This window comes from Perognathus longimembris, chromosome 19 (assembly GCF_023159225.1).
Source record: "Perognathus longimembris pacificus isolate PPM17 chromosome 19, ASM2315922v1, whole genome shotgun sequence".
NCBI classification, from domain to species: domain Eukaryota; kingdom Metazoa; phylum Chordata; class Mammalia; order Rodentia; family Heteromyidae; genus Perognathus; species Perognathus longimembris.
In genome coordinates this window covers 10770314-10776969 of record NC_063179.1, presented here as the reverse complement: position 1 = coordinate 10776969, position 6656 = coordinate 10770314, and positions in this window count along the sequence as shown.

The window sequence follows — 6656 nt, the reverse complement described above, 5'->3', positions numbered from 1 at the left end:
ATGTTCCTATAAGTGAACTCCTTTACTGTATAAATACTTTGACCACAATCAGAAGAACTGACCTAAATTTTCTATAATCCGTTCTTGTGAAGTCAGTCTGTTTTGAATTATTTAATTAAAATATTTTTAAATTCATCTTCATATTTTTCCTGACTCAACTAATAAAGACAATAATCTCAATAATTTCTTTTTCTGAGCTTCCAAACTGTCATTATGTAGTTAGTTTGATGTTTTTATGAGTGAGGTAGAAATTTCAATGTGAGATTAAAATAGTCAATATTTCCTATTTTATACGCTTCATGATATTTAGAGTTAACAAGTATTCAACTTATTAATGATCATGATTTCTCTGTTTCCACATGCTGCTATACTTCTTTTGCGTGATTTTTTTTGTATGCTAGTGTTCTTGTTGTTTCCTACGTTTAAGTGCTAAGACTTGAATTCAAGGCCTAATATTTGAATTTTGGGGAAAATTAAGACCAGTTAACCCTCTACCATTTGAGCCACAGCTCCATGTCTGGTTTTAGTCCTGACTTTCTGCCCAGATTGCCTAAAAATTGGAATCCTCAGGTCTCAGCATCCTAAATATCTCAGATAACAGGTATGTACCACTAGTGCACCACGATGGGTGTGAGAGGTTATATGAAGCTTTTTGTGTGTGTATCTCTCTCATTCTCTGCCTCCTTATTGTCATTTGTATATGCTCTCTCTTCATTATACTTCTCAAATCTTACAAAAATACTTTCCCTAAACATTCAAGAGAAATTAAGTTCCTTTGTGGAGCCCTATGTGTGCTTCTAATTGGAAAAGCACAATATGACAGAATGATGATATTTGGTTTCCTCAGTCTATTGCAAATTTCTTGCAATAGAGATCACATCCAATCCATCATTGTAACTCATAAACTTTGTATTTATGAGTTTGTCTTACACTAATGCCAATGGTGAAAGAGTAAACTTCTTAGTGGGTCTCAAAGATTTTACACTTTATCTCTGCATTAGAATATGATAATCAACACAAGGTATTATGTATATAGAACACATGAATATAAGTATCATAATAGAAGTTTAGATTGACAGTACAAGAAATGTATCCAATGCCTAACGTACGAAACTGTAACCTCTCTGTACATCACTTTGACAATAACAAAAAAAAAAGGAGAAGTTTAGATTGGAGACTTGGTAAAAATGTTTGAGGTTGCCTAGAAATTATCCAGAAAGGGGGTCAAATTTCACTAAACTCAGTTCATTCTATTTATCTCCTCTGGAATTTAATATGTCTGGAATTTCTGAGTTCTATAATCTATTGTATCATTGACAACAATTAAAAGTATCATTATCACAATGTTTTTCCAGTATTTTCTCAAATATATTGTGTGAAAATATTATAGAATACAAATAACTGGAGAGAAAGAATAAATTCTTTTAATACAGTAGATCTTCAAGGAAATATTTGGTTGGAAAATGTACTTTTTACTTAAAATACTTCCCCATCCATCAATTTCTATTTTAACATATTTACTACTTAAACATTACTTCAAATTCTACCTCTCCCAAGAGTGTAATGTTAGTTTACTGAAGGTAATTCATCAGTTTTAATACTTAAAAGACACTGCCTATAAATATCTAATAGAATTTATGGTGTTGAATTATGGCTTAGTAATATTTTTCTACATGTAACATCAATCCCAGACATTATTCCCTGCTTCTTTTTCTTTTCAACTGAATATATTTAATCCTTTTGTACCCAACATAACATCATGTACACTTGTAAGTTAATGGTTATGCATTCACACAGATGTTCTTTACTAAGATGTGGAAGAAATACTTTTTCTAGCACATTCTCTGTGCCTTAATATAACTTAGGTCCATTACACTTCTGACTTAGCAGCAATGTAATAGGGAAATGGATGTGAGCAGAAATTACAAGAAAAAACAAGAAATAATCAATAAACATTTTAGCAATCACACGAATAGAAATGAAAACAATGAAATATTCATTTTCAGCTCTCGGATAAGCAAATTGAAAACAATGTGATTGTTCAGTAGTAAAGATATAATTAACATTTTAATCTTCTCTAATGGTGTTAGAAAGGAGTAAAGTAATCCTGACTTTTGAGAAATGTTTTAAGAAATGTATTTTGCATAGTAGTTCCAGTTCTAGAGTAATCTAAGTGCAATATATACAGACTCTGGTAAAGCAATGTACATGAAGTTGCTTGGTCACTAATGCATTATTTTAATGTAAAGAAATATTCTGACATTAGTGTCTAGTAGTAAGAGGATCTTTCACCAAAATATTATGTAAGTATTATCTGGAATAATACTAGCAATTTATTGAATTATTTAAGAATTTATCCCGATAGACATAAATGTCACATATTAAAATTTAAAAGCAACATATACCCCTCAACTTTCAATGTACTTTCTTAGATGCCTTGAGAAGCAAAACAACAAAAACAACAACAACAACAAACTTACTGCTTCTCTCAAACCAGTAAGTTTGAGGGTGTTGCTACATCTTTGCTAATTCAACCAGATCACAAAATTAACAAATTCAAATTCCTGAAATATCAAATATTTAGTCAGCTAAAAAATGTGGTTTAAGTTTGAATGAAATATCCCTAAACATTTTGAAATGTAGGGTATCAAATGTGCCTTTAAATGTTTTCCTCCTTTCTGGCATTACAAATATTGTACCTTGAGTTGAACACAATATTTTCTTGATAGTTAAGAATCTTATAATACCTCAGGGCTATCTAAATACCAAGTTTTATTATATAGCTCCAAAAGATAAATACAAACATGGGCAGCTGAATTCATTCAATCTGTCCCCAGGATATTCCATAGAAACTATAGTTTCTCCTTTAATGAAAAGCTCTAGTCCCAGGTAAGAGATTTACGTTTTGATTTGCTTTTTACCCATACAAATGGAGCATAGGAGACGAATATGACTTAGGATATCAGTTGTGAACACTTATTTGTATTCAAATAATGTGTATTCAAAGTATATTATATGCCTAGAACTCTACTAGATCTGCTTGAATGTGTAAAATTACTCGTGACTGAGAACAGCTATGTTACATAAGGATGGAAACAACTGTGTGATTTATATGAATGGGAAACCTTGTGGCAGGATTTGTGTCTCTCAGTTCTCTCCTACGGTTGAATGTGCTACACTGAACTACATCCATGGGTAATTGTAGTACATGAACATTTGTAGCTTTCCTTCAATTAGGAGACACATATATAATAATGAAAGAGAGGCATATAAATTGAGCTTTATGCTGAATTGATTTCCATATCTCTGTAAGAAGTCTAAAAGCTAAGTGTTTTGATGTGTTTTATATATTAACTGGAGTAGAATAAGTGGCAGTGGGCTAAAAGCACATTATTTCTGCCCCTTTCTGGGAGTGTGTTTCTATAGGAATTAGCATATGGATTGCTAGACTCAATGCAGAATATAGCCCTCAACACTGTGGGTGGGCAAGCATTGAGGACTTGAATAGAATAATCAGTGGATGACCAGATTTCCTCTCAACTGGATGTGACACATTCATCTTCTTCTCCCTAATTCTCTAATATCCTGCTTCTCACATTATCCAATAGACTCAACCCAACAGTCCCACCATTGGCTCTTCTGTGGGTTTGGAAAAGAAGGTATGGTTAGATTTCCTGGATATCCATTGTGAAGAGAATAGGACCTCTCTACCTAAGTCATTGTGCATTCCTTCCCTTCTGGTTGGTGTGCTTGCGTTCTCTCTCTCTCTCTCTCTCTCTCTCTCTCTCTCTCTCTCTCTCTCTCTCTCTCTCTCTCTCTCTCTCTCTCTCTCTCTCCCTCTTTCTGTCTGTCTCTGTCTCTTTCTCTCATTATTTCCGCTTACCTGAAGAGCAGTCCATGTTACTGATAAATAAAAAATAACTAAGTACTTGTTACCTATGTTTTTCATAGTTTGCTGCATACTGTGACTTTATTTTGCAAAGTTTCTTCTAACAGCAAAAAAAAACAAAAGTATTATGCATCCATGATATATAAACATACTGGGTGTGGTGGTACATACCTGAGTTTGTAGCAAGTTTTAGGCAGGTTCAGGAGAATCTCCACTTTGAGGCCAACCTAACTTACCTAGTGAAATGATGTTTCCTTGTTTGTTAAATGACAATGCTGTGGCCTCAACACGAAAAGAACTTTTATCCTTAAGCCTCATCATCCTAAGCCCATAGCACATTAAGATTCAGACTTCTGTTACTGACTGTCAAACAAACTACTCAACAACAGCTCGGGCTTCCCGTAGCAACCTGTCCCTCTCCTCTGCCTCCTCCCCCCCCTCCCCTGCAGGCATATCTATCTCTTCCTCTCCCCCCTCTTCCCATAACCTCTCTCTTCTTTTCCCCTTTTCCCTTCTGCCTCCTTTTCCTCCAGTCCCTGCCCTTCCTTCTCCCTAACTCTGTCTCTGTCTCCATTTCTCTTTCTCCATACTTGCCCTTCTCTCTCTCTCTTTGCCCTGCTCCCTCTCTGGTCCATGACCAGCAAACTGGAAACCCTCTCAGTTTTTCTCTAATAAACACTGCCTTTTGTAAAAGTTACTTCTACCCTGACTCTCATGTTTCAAGCTAAACTTAAACACTTTATGTACTGGGAGAGTACTTGACTAACATCCAAAGATACTATGGCATTCAACTCCACAGAATTGTAAAAAATAAAATAAAATAAAATAAAATAAAATAAACTTAAAAAAAAGATGTTAAAAATGAACCCATGTGTCATTTTTGTGTAGTGGACTGACCTAAGTGCTGAATTAAACCCAGGGATGTCCCGGAATTTCTCTTATATTTCTGCTTCACTTAAGTTTGAAAACCTTGCAAGACTCCTAAATTCTCAGCATAAAATTGAGCATGAGATGACATCTAAAGAGACAATTTGCTGAGTCTCTCTCAGAAACCGATCACAGCTTAGCGCCACAATTTTATCTTTTCAGTGTCTATGTTCTGACCAGCATCAATCCTGTGGTAGATGCTTCTCTGTCACCAGCTAAAATGAGTCTTATAACTCAACCCATGTAATAGAAGAGGGTACTCCATATCAGAAATGCCTTGCTTTCAGTTTCAGAGATTAGCTCTGTAATAAATTCTATTGATGGATACATTGTCCACTTTTTTGATGTAATCTTTGACATAAAGAAGAAATAAGCACCCACTTACCACATGGCTTTCTGCATTGATTCACATGCTTTCTTCTTTTTCACTTGAAAATACAACAGAAGTACTGAGTGGCTGATAAGCTCCCTTTCCTATGGCTAGGCTCAGATTCAGAGTATCAAACTTTGAAAGCCACTTAAATCCAGTATACATGGCATCATTGGGTTTTTAGAGTAACCAGAGCCTTTAATCTGAGTGCTGTCTCTTTGATACAAATCTTCCCTTGGTGAATAGATCCGTTTTTATAGAAATGGATTGTCTTGTTTGGCAGTTGTGACAATTCCCTCCCCATGTAGTCCCACTCTCCAACAAGAGCCTGTTGACTTCCATTAGGACTGGATGTACTTCTGAGGGCCTTACCTGAGGAAAACCACCAAGGAATGACAACAAGAGCATGTTTTGTTTTCAACTGTATCTCTGGGATACTCAGCGGTGATTTCTGAGAAAATGCTCCAGTAAAAATGGTAGCAAACAAATATTTTATTTCACTCTTCTAGAGAGAGTTAAGTAAACAGAACTAGACTTCTCTAGAGAATGCCAGATGTGAAATTTTAAAATTAAACAGCATGACCTCTTGAAGAATAAAAGTCCTCTTCCATCCCTGCTCTTTTTAGAGCCACTGCTTTCCTTGCGTGCACAATACTTCATCAATAAAGGGAGATTTGAAATCTATTCTTTATTGTGCCTTCTATAACCAAAGATAAATAACACTAAGCAAGGTAAACCCTTCATTAGAATCAGGAGCTATCCCACACAGGATAAACAAAACAGAAAAGAACATTGGCTCCTTATTCTGATCTATTGTTCCTGTCCTATTTTTGTTTGAGCATTTAAATTTTGGTGATTTTCAAATTCTAATTGACTTCTGGCATCTTTCTTAGAGCAACTAAGTATTTAAATGTGGGGTTTCTTCACACTTAGATGTAATCCAATTCAAGTGCTTCTGCTGATTTGTTTAATCCCATCAAACCCAGAGACCAAATTTAATTTCTTCCATTCTACCCCACAAGTGAAACAAAGATAGTCAAACATAACTCTAGCTGATTTTTAAATATTCTTCCTTTGGTCTTTAAGTTTCTAATAAATATCACTTACCTTATCTTCTCAAATGACCTTTTCCAGAGCAGGAAGTGAGAAGAGAGAGAAGGATGATTACAAGTTAAGTAACCTTTGTCAAAGGTTTGCCATGAAATAGAAGTAACTACATAGATGTTCACTTCATCTTCTTGGAAAAAAAAAACAAAACTCTGATTAGCTTCCAGATTTTAAAGAGAAGTAAGTTTCAAGAGGCCAAGAGAAGTAAAAATTCCACCCAAGGTCAGATAAACAGGAAAGTCTCTCCTTCTGCTCCCAGTCATATCAGTACTTAGACTTAAGGGGTTTTATTCCTTTAAATCTGTGAACCTGCAGCTTAGTAATTTTACAAGTAATCAGGAAAACAAATGATATTGATAGCTT